Source organism: Oreochromis niloticus, linkage group LG4 (assembly GCF_001858045.2).
Source record: "Oreochromis niloticus isolate F11D_XX linkage group LG4, O_niloticus_UMD_NMBU, whole genome shotgun sequence".
NCBI classification, from domain to species: domain Eukaryota; kingdom Metazoa; phylum Chordata; class Actinopteri; order Cichliformes; family Cichlidae; genus Oreochromis; species Oreochromis niloticus.
In genome coordinates, this window is record NC_031969.2 from 34,852,700 (window position 1) to 34,863,669 (window position 10,970).

Sequence of the window (10,970 nt, forward strand, 5' to 3'; positions counted from 1 at the left end):
AGAAGAAGAATTGCACGTATAGCAGTCTTATTGCACATGTGTGGGTTTGTGTGTTTGATCAGCTGCAAAAGTCTTTATTGTAGAGTCTGACAGCAGTGGGGAGGAAAGACCTGCGAAATCTCTCCGTCCCACACCGTGGGTGCCGCAGTCTCCCACTGAAGGAGCTGCTCAGTGCCTTCACAGTCTCATGCATGGGGTGGGAGATGTTGTCCAACAGGGATGACAGCTTAGCCACCATTCTCCTGTCACTCACCACCTCCACTGGGTCCAGAGGGCATCCTAGAACAGAGCTGGCCCTTCGGATCAGCCTGTTCAGTCTCTTCCTGTCCCCAGCAGAGATGCTGCCCCCCCAGCAGACCACACCATAAAAGATGGCTGAGGCCACCACAGAGTCATAGAAGGTCTTCAGGAGTGGGCCCTCCACTCCAAACGACCTGAGTCTCCGAAGCAGGTACAGCCTGCTCTGCCCTTTCCTGTAGAGGGCGTCTGAGTTATGAGTCCAGTCCAGTTTGTTGTTCAGATGAACACCAAGGTACCTGTAGCTGTCCACAGCCTCGATGTCCATACCTTGGATGTTCAGTGGTTGCAGTGGAGGATGTTTGTGCCTGCGGAAGTCTACCACCAGCTCCTTGGTTTTACTGGCGTTGATCTGGAGGTAGTTCAGCTGGCACCAGTCCACAAAGTCCTGAGTCAGTCCTCTGTACTCCTTGTCGTCCCCATCAGTGATCAGGCCGACTATTGCAGAGTCATCAGAGAACTTCTGCAGGAAGCACTGGGTGGAGTTGTGGGAGAAGTCTGCAGTGTAGATGGTGAAGAGGAACGGAGCCAGAACCGTTCCCTGTGGGGCCCCCGTACTGCAGACGACCCTGTCCGACACACAGCCCTGAGTCCTCACATACTGTGGTCGGTCGGTGAGGTAGTCCAAAATCCAGGTAGTGAGGTGATGGTCCACTCCAGAGTTCTCCAGCTTGTCCTTCAGAACCGAGGGAAGAATGGTGTTGAAGGCACTGGAGAAATCAAAGAACATGATTCTCACAGTGCTCCCAGCGGTCTCCAGGTGAGCGAGGGAACGATGTAGGAGGTGAATGATGGCATCATCCGCTCCAATGCCAGGCTGATAGGCAAACTGAAGTGGGTCCAGTGATGAGCTCACAAGGCGCCGAAGCTGAGCCAGGACCAGCCGCTCCAGGGTCTTCATCAGGTGGGATGTCAGAGCCACCGGCCTGTAGCTGTTGAGGTCCTTGGGGCGTGAAGTCTTTGGCACTGGAACAACACAGGAGGTTTTCCAGAGCTGTGGGACTCTCCCCAGCCTCAGGCTCAGGTTGAAGAGGTGCTCCATCACACCACACAGTTGGTCCGCGCAGGACCTGACGACCCTCGAGCTGATGCCATCTGGACCCGCTGCCTTCTTGGCTTTAATCCTCCTCAGTTCCCTCCTAACCTGGGTGGTTGAGAGAGACAGGCTGGAGCCTTGTGTTGAGTGTGTATTGGATGCTGTTGTTGGGGGTGGGGAGGAGTGAGCAGGGTGAATAGAGGAGGTGTGAAGTGTCTGAGGTGTCAGAGGTGGAACAGCAGCAGTGGGGGTGGGTGAGTCTGCAGCCGATGTTGGAGACTGCCTCATGGCTGAATCAAATCTGTTGAAGAAATGATTCAGTTCATTTGCCCACCTCACATCCCTCCCAGGCAGAGAGTTCTGATGTTTGTGGCCTGAGATGGTTCTGAGGCCTCTCCAGACTTCACCAACATTGTTTTGCTGAAGCTGGTTCTCCATCTTCTGCCTGTAGCTGTCCTTCCCATTCCTTATCAGTCCCCTAAGCTCTCTCTGCACCCTTTTCAACTCCTCTTTGTCTCTGGATTTGAAGGCCCTCCTCTTCTGCTTGAGGACAGCTTTAATTTCTGGGGTAATCCAGGGTTTGTTGTTGGAGAAACACCGTACAGTCCTGGTAGGTACGGTGTTATCCACACAGAAATTAATATAGTCAGTAATGCATGTAGTAAGGCTGTCGATGTCCTCTCCGTGGTCGTCACAGATCACCTCCCACACAGTCGACTCAAAACAATCCTTAAGAGCCTCCTCGCTCTCCTCCGACCATCTCTGCACTGTGCGGGTGGCTGGTGGCTCCCTGCGCACTAAGGGCTCATACACAGGGACAAGGTGCACCAGGTTGTGATCAGATCTGCCTAGGGGAGGGAGAGGTGATGAACTGTATGCCTCTTCTGCATTGGCATACAGTAAGTCCAGTGTTTTATTGTCTCTGGTTGGGCAGGTCACATACTGGGTGAAGGTGGGCAGTGTGGAGTCCAGTGAGGCATGATTGAAGTCCCCTGATATTATGAGAAGGGCTCTCGGAGATTGTGTTTGCAGTCTGCTGACCACAGAGTGGAGAGAGTCACAGGCTGCATCCGCGTTGGCCGAGGGGGGGACATACGCTGTTATCGCGATAACATGCGAGAATTCCCGGGGCAGGTAGTATGGACGCATGCTAACGGCTAACAGCTCAATGTCTCTGCTGCAGAGTTGTTCTTTTACAGTGATGTGCCCAGGGTTACACCATCTGTCATTCACAAACACTGCCAGTCCCCTCCTTTCCTCTTACCGCTCTCTCTTGTCCTGTCCGCTCGCAGCATCTGGAATCCCGGTAGTGTCACGCTCGTGTCCGGAGTTAGCGGTGTTAGCCACGACTCCGTTAGCATCATGATGCTACATTGCCGGTACTCCCTCTGTGACCAGGTTAGCGACGTTAGCTCATCCATCTTATTGGGCAAAGATCGTACATTTCCAATAATTACAGAAGGAAGAGATGGTCGATAACGTCTCCTTCTCGGGCGACGGCGCTCCTTCCCAGCACGACACCCCCGTCTTTTCTTCCTCAGTTCACTGGGAATGTCGAGTCTGTCCGCCGGCAGTACCGCTGCGGGACGCAGCGCTAACAGCTGATCCCTACTGTAAACAAAGGATCCCTGCTCTGGGTCCCCAGACACGGGTGAAAAAATAGAAAAAAACTAAGAAAAACAACCAGAACTAGCACAAAACGGTAGAACATGGTTGCAGAGTCTAATTACTAATACGTTAGTTATAAAAATTACTAGAAGAAAAAGATAAGAAGGAAAGAAACTCAGAATGAGCAGAGCTGCTGTAACAGGCTGCCGCACACGGGGGGCGCCGGAAGCCGTCCTCGCCGCGCAGCCGTCAGGTCTGCCATTCGCATTCCCCGGAACTCCTCTCTCCGCTCCATTCAACAATACAGCAGCTCCGGTCGATCCCCTTCCCCGCAAAACTACAACCTCTGATCTGCTACTAGAGGACAATCCCCTCCCAGTAAAAGTGCTCGGCAGAGCTCCACTCCGGATCACCCCGAGGCGCGTCTCCAGCCCCGTGGACCTTCCCGGAAACACGATCGATCTCAGCCTTCAACTCCGAGGTCACGCCGCCATTCCCACGCTCCGGTGAGGTCTCCCGAAGATTCTCTGCCCACGAAGATCTCCGACTGGACCATCGCCCGTATCCAACGTGTTCTGAAAGAGAGAGGCATCCGCTTTCGTCGATCCGATAACAAGGCTACATTATTCCGTTTCTTCTTAACATCTCAGCGCTCCCACTCTCATTCGCCGAACAGAGTTAATCCTCTTCCGGGCACAAATGAAGCTAGCGCCTCCATTAACAATGCTTCCTCGCTCCTTTCAGCCTCACCCAGCCAGCTACAGCCGCAGCTCACCACCACTCCGCATGCTCCCTCCTGAGCTGCTCCTCCCACTCAGCGTGACACTCGTCCAGGGTTGCCAGTTCTGCATGCCCCAATCCCCCCTTCGCAGCTCGCCCCAACAAACTCTCTCGGCACCGAGTTGCCAGGCCCTCAACCACATATTCCTCCATTGCTAAACCCTGCCACCAACCTCGGCACCGGGATGCCAGGTTTTCAGCCACCTTTTCCTCCTCTGCTAAACACTACAGGTAACCTCAGCACCGGGATGCTAGGTCCTCAGCCACTTATTCCTTCTCTGTTAAACACCGCAGCTAACCTCGGCACAGGGTTGCCAGGTCCTCTCACCCTCGCTCCTTCCCACCGTATTTCAGCTAACATTCCAGCAACCAGCCGTCTGACTGTTCATCCCTCCTACCCAGCAGCCTTTCTTCCTCCCATCTGCGAAGTTCAGAGCTGCACCTGGCTTAGTCTTTTTGCCCAGGCTCCATTTCTTCAAGCTAACACTGCCCAGTTTTCGCTGGCCACGGCAATTCCTCCTCCCAACCCACCGGCCCCAAAGCCTTCTCCTTTATCTGCTAACCTTCGCCAACAAATGATCGGTAAATATGTAGATTTAGCTGAGCTCATCCTTCCTCCTCTCACGCAACCTGCTCTTCCTAGGGTGATCGATGTCCATGACAGTTACATTATTATGCTTGGTGCGGCCCCTTCTCGGTCGAAAGAGCTCACTCCGGTCGAGTTTGCTCTAGCCTTCTCCTTATACAGAGACGTCCTTTGCACTGCTTTTCCCTCCCGAAAACAAGAGTTCGACTCCTATCTGACCATTATTCTCAACCTCGCGTTACGATTTGGCGGCACCGGATTCTATCAGTACCACATCCAGTTTGCTTCTCAGGCAGCTGCTTGCCTTCAGCAGTTTAACCAAGACACCTTCTGGGGCAGTCTCGATCGGGAAATCTACTGCCACGTCTGCCGGCGGCCATTCCCGCCCCGCATACCCCCACAACCCCACCAAGCCATGACAAGCTCTGTCAGCCTCCACACCCATCCACATTTCGGCACTAAAAGATGCCTTAAAAAATCACCCTAACCCAGACTTCGTCAACTTCTTAATAAAAGGTTTCTCGGAAGGCTTCCACCCAGGGATCGTCTCCCAGCCATCGCTTTCTTGCACTTGCAAAAACCTGCAGTCAGCACTCAAAGACCCAGAAACCATCGACAGCCTGCTCGCCAAGGAAGTCAGGGAGGGTTTCATGATCGGACTCTTCCCTGAACCTCCCTTCCCCCTCTTTCACATCAATCCTCTGGGCATCACTATCAGGAAATATTCAGGAAAAAAGTGCATCATCATCGAACTTTCTGCTCCCCACGGCAGTCAGATTCCAAGCATAAATAGCCTCATTCCCAGCGACGACTACTCTCTCAAATACTCAACAGTGAACCATGCCATTTCTCTTATTAAACTCGCCGGTAGAGGCGCATGGCTTTGTAAAGCCGACATCACAAGTGCCTTTGAGGTCTTGCCGATTCACCCCGACTTCTGGCACTTGTTCGGAGTCAAGTGAAGGGATGCCTATTATTTCGCTGTCAGACTGACCTTCGGTTGCAAAAGCAGCCCCAAGCTCTTCGATTCACTCTCCGAAGCCCTATGTTGGATCCTCTCTAACAACCATAAGCTGCCTTTTTTGGTTCACCTCCTCGACGACTCTCCCCTCCCACGTCACCACCAGCTCACGGGTTATCCACTCTCAGGTCTGTCTTCTCCGAACTCGGCATTCCTTTGTCGGAAGAGAAAACAGAGGGACCTTCAACATCCCTGGAGTTCCTCGGGATAACCCTCGACACTGAACGTTTCCAGGCCTCCCTGCCCAACAAAAAGCTCAATTGCATCACCCTTCTCCAAAACTTTCTCCTCGCTCCCACTTGCTCCAAACGACAGCTGCTCTCCCTGTTGGGACACTTAAACTTTGCTCTATGCATAATCCCTCAAGGCCGCTCCTTTATCTCTCACTTGCTTTCACTCACTGCGTCTAAACCGTCACTCCTTGACTCCATCAGGCTGGATAGCTCTTCCAGGGCCGAACTGTGTCTCTGGCAACTTCTGCTCGCTAACTGGAATGGCATCACCTTCTTCTACGACGATCAGCTGTCCCACCCCGATGACGTTCAGCTCTTCACAGTTGCCGCCCCTTCTGCCGGCTTTGTGGGCTATTACAGCTGAAGGTGGTTCTCTTCAGCTTGGCCTCCCGAGTTCCGTAAATATATCCACGATCGGTTCCTGCCTTCATCAGCCGTTTACGAAATCTACCCGGTAGTCATTGCAGCCTCACTGTGGGGCCATGAATGGTCAAAAAAATCCATCCTCATTCGGTCCGACAACTTCGCCGTAGTCGACATAATCAACAAAGGCCGAAGCAATTCCCCTTCCATCATGCCCTTCATGTGGCAGCTCACGTGGCTATCAGTCACCCATCAGTTCCTAATCAGAGCAAAACACATTCCAGGCCACTTCAATTCCATTGCTGACTCCCTGTCTCGTCTCTCCCTCCAGACATTCACAGCCTTGGCGCCCCACGCAGAGGCAGCTCCGATCCCAGTTCCTTCATTTTCAGCCATGACGTTTGAGATCTAAACCCCAGCATCGCAGAACTCATCAGCATCTCCCAAGAAGCGATTATAAATAGCCTTGCAGCAAGCACATTGTCCTCCTATTGGACCGCTTGAAACACGTTCCGTTTGTTCCATAATAACTTCAACCTGCCCTTCCCGTCATTTGACATCGCAACAGTTTCCAGCTTCATATCTCATGCCTTCCGGTTTCTGAGCATCAAAATTCCCACCATAAAGACATACCTCAGCGGCATCAATTTCTTTGCCAAACTGCTCACAGGTTCACCATGCCCAACCATTACGTCTTCCCAGATATCACTACTTATCAAAGGTCTCCAGCGTCAGTCACCTGCCACGACCCTACACTGCTTAACCCAAACTTCAGATCTTCTACATCGCTGCATCTCTACCCTCCGGCTGAAGTATAGCGACTACTTCCTGGCACGCACACTCAAGGCCATGTTCCTGCTCGCCTTCTTCGGCTTCTTAAGCTGTTCCGAGTTCACCTCCTCATCCTCCTCATTCGAAGTTCCATCCGACTTTTCACCCGTGCTTGAGCGACATCCACCCAGTCTCCGAAGACTGCCTCATTTTCTTCCTCAAACGAAGCAAAACCAATCAATCGGGCGGCCCCACGCCTATATACTACTTCAAAATAAACTCACCTTTAAGTCCCTTCGAATCACTAACCCATTACCTCGACCTCAGAAAGTCTCAGCACGCCTTACCTTCAGATCCTCTGTTCATCACCTAATCTGGCCACGCCCCAACCAGGACATGGTTCCTCTCACACTTTCGTCAAGTGCTCTCATCCTCCGGGATTCCTCCAAATCTCTTCTCTGGCCATTCCTTCCACATCGGCGCCGCGACTTCCACCTCCCGCAAAGGAATCTCCGACCACTTAATCAAGCTCCTGGATTGATGGTCATAACAAGCCTACCTGTTAAACATTCACAACAATCTCCAAGAACTCCGTAATGCCCAGTGTTCGCTCCTGTAGGGGATGCTTTCTTGGGGGATCTGCCCGGCCCGAGAGCCGTCGCCAGTCCCCTTCAAGGCCTTCCCCAAACCGCAGCACTATTCACACTTCCTCATCCCTCATCGCCCATTGTTACCAAGGATGTAGTCCCTGCTAGTGAAATAGACAAAACAAAGATTATCATGGCTCTTTGGCTCCCACACGGACGTGGCAGTCTTGCTGTCTCCCTGCGAATCCTCCCCGTTCATGTCCAACCTCGTCTGGTATCTGCTCCCTCCTCTGTCAGAGACAGAAAAAGGAAAACACTTCCTGCCTAGCCTTGATAATCTAATGTTATCATCCATTGTTCTTCTACTGATTCTAAGTTCTGGTTCAGGATATCATGTTCAGACTCTCTAACCCAGAGACTTATTGTAACCATTATCTGTGTGCAAGCGTGTTGCAATCAACCCTCTGCACTCATTCCTACAATATATCAGCCCGGACAGTCACACCGAACAAAGCTTTCGACCTTCGAAAGACTGAGTGCCAACTCATATGAGCACATTTGCAGTGTGTATATACAAATAATTAAACCAGCTTCATTTATACTGAAAAAAAATTTTTTCAACCCTAACACCCCCCAAAATATGACTATCCAGAGTTGGGACCAGGAAGCAGAGTTGCAGTCTTACACGCCTCTCTGCAGCTTCTCTCCTCCTTTTACCCTCCAAACCCCATCTCCATAGAGACTGTGTCAGCTCCCAAGCAGACAAAAAACAAACTAAAAACCAGCAAAAAATGGCTTAAACATAAAAATATGATGAAATAAACTAAGCTCTATTATTGTAACCATACCAAAGCACATAATGAAATTGGAAGAACTGCTGAACTTGTGTGTATACAGACAAACAGTCACACATAGTAATAAGAATATCTTCTGTATAATCATAAATAAAATAATAAATATGTAATAATCCTAATGATAGCTCCTTTAACAGTGGTACAGGTAAGCAGTGGAATAGATATAAAATATCCATCTATTATTAGTATATTATTATTGCACTTTGCACTATAGGAGGGATATTGCACAGGGATCAGTGATGTTCAGTGACTGCTTTGTGATTGTTGAGTAGCCTGATGCCAATGAAGCTATTCTTTAATGCATTGGTCCTGCTTTTTATGCTCCTGTAGCTTCTTACACAATGCAGCAAGCTAAAGCGGTGATCTGAGAGGGATCTGTGATGCAGCTTTTTTTTTGATTATATGACTGTGCTAAAGGCTGCTTGTTTTTTTCATTCAAATCTCGCTCTAGTCCTTCGGAGTAAATAGCAGATGTTTTGCAGTTCAGGGCACATCAATACCCATGTGTTTTAGTGTTTAACAAAGGTGCCCTCCTTTTGTCAGGCTCTTTTGTCTTTCACAAGAAATCCCAACAAAGGTTTGTAAGAATCTTGAAAGCAGAGCTCTAGTTTATGAAGAGCAGTCTAACTAGGGTCCCTGGGAGTTTATAGCGGTATGGAAGTATGACGCAGTATGAAGTGTTTTGTCTTCTGCCCTGAAGGCAGAGTTGCTGGCTGAACTTCACATGTCATCCATGGCTTCTCGTTTGGATAAAACACATATGTGTTTATCAGCTGTGACGGTGTCCATACAGAACTTGATGCATGATACTACAGTGTCTGTGTGGTCCTGCAGGTCCTGGAGTCTTAGGTATTCTATACTCTGTGGCACCAAAGCAGTCCTGCAAATGAGTGACTGATCTTTCTGTCCAGGCTTCAACTCTCTTGAGTCATATCTGATTAGCTTGATTCTTCTTCTGAGGGGAGTATAGGCTGGGATCAGGATAAGTGGTGGTCAGATGTTCCTGGGTGTTGGAGGGGGACTATGCGGTGAGCGTGCTTCAAGTTGCAATAGACCCGATCCAGTGTGTTTCCTCCTCTGATGGAAAATTGTCTGTGGTCTCACTATTTATGCACCAGTTGTTGTGAATATAGACACACAGTCCATCCCACACGCTCCAACCCAAGTCTTCATTTCAATCATGGCGGTGAGTTGTACGGCCCACTAGCTACACTGTAGCATCCGGGATAAAACGATGTAGCCAGACCTGTGTGATAATCCGAAGCATGCTGGGTAGTGGCGGTTTGAGTGGTTGTTTCCTTAGCACACCATGTTTGTCTGCACTCCATATGTTACCTGCATCACTTGCTGGGGAGAGTCTGGGAGTGTGCAAACGATTAAGGTTGGCTCTACGAACATATTTTATTGTGTTTTCAGTTCTCCCCCTGCTGGCCCTGCTGCTGTCTTCTTAAAGGATTTTACAAACTTTTTATCTTCTATTATTAAGTTGGAGAAGGTTCTGATTCATGGGGATTTTAACTTGTTGATGATGCCACATCAAACTCAACAGCTGAACTTTGATCTGTATCTGATTCCTTTAACTTTGTTTCTGGACCAAACATCTGAAAGGCCGTACCTTGGACCTTGTGTTTGTCGAGGACGTACCTGTACGTGATCATAATTGTGTCTTTTTTGACCTTAACTTTAGCTCTAAACAAATACTCTTCACATTAAAAACTCATAGAGCCATAATGACTGAGACTACTGCCGAGAGGTTCTCTGTCTGACAGTTCTCTGCTTTCTAATGGAAATGATGTAAACACTCTTATCCAGTGCTTCGATGCTCACACATTTTGGATGAAGTGACTCCTATGAAAGCACGGTGTATCTCACAGGAAAAGGCATGCTCATGGATAAATCAGTCTATTTCAAACTTAAGGAGAACATGCCACAAAACAGAATGACAGTGGAAGAAAACCAAACTACACAGGCTCTGTCTTAGAAATCTCATCCTTAAATGAAAAATGTCAGATCAGAATATTTTTTCGACTCATATTAAAAACAAGAGAAATCCCCAGACTTTGCTTGACAAAATCAGTGCTACTGTGTCCCCAGATATGGTACCTCTAAATGTGCAAAGCAGACAGAAAAAAATGTCTTCAATTTTTTGTTGATAAGATCAAAGATATCAATGCCAACATCTCCCCCTAAAGCTTTCTGCTAGCGAGGTGCCCCCTTCTCACTCTTGGTCTACTTTTACACCTGCGACATTTGATGATATGGTGGGATTAACAGATAAAATGAAGCAGTCTTCAAGCGCCTCAGATATTCTCCCCACCAAGCTTTTTATCAAAGTCTTTTTAATGTTTCTCTTCAGACTGGGGTGGGCTTGCTTCTATGCTCTTCTCTTTGTGTGCTGCAGTCACTAACACATCGCCAGTGCACCATCGAGATCGTGAATCAGAGCATCTACACTGTGCAACCACAGGTGACTGCATGCTTTTGGCTTTCACTGTATTTGTAGTGTAGACGTTACTTTTAATAAGTATGACCTGTTTTCCTTCTGCTTATTTCCTTCCAGTTAAAAATATTTCCTGAATTTATTCTGCACAAGTCCATGTTTGCCTTCAGATGGGTTTAATTATTCAAGACTTTTCCACTGGTTCTCTGACCAGTGCGCATATCATCAGTGGTGCACAACCAATCGACAAAGCAAGCTGATGGGAACATCGCTGTCTTGCTCTCTATTCCTTGTGACTTTAAGTCTGTGCTCCCCCTAAGCTCAGAGTGTAAGCATCACCATGACCGTTCATCCTAACCATCACAGCTCCATCTCCAGGCTTCATATCCATCCA

The 10,970-nt window shown here is 49.1% G+C and overlaps 1 pseudogene; it reads left to right on the forward strand.

Moving 5' to 3' along the window:
* Positions 1-3,906: 3,906 nt before the first annotated feature.
* Positions 3,907-7,766, forward strand: LOC100707606 (uncharacterized; annotated as a pseudogene).
* Positions 7,767-10,970: the final 3,204 nt, after the last annotated feature.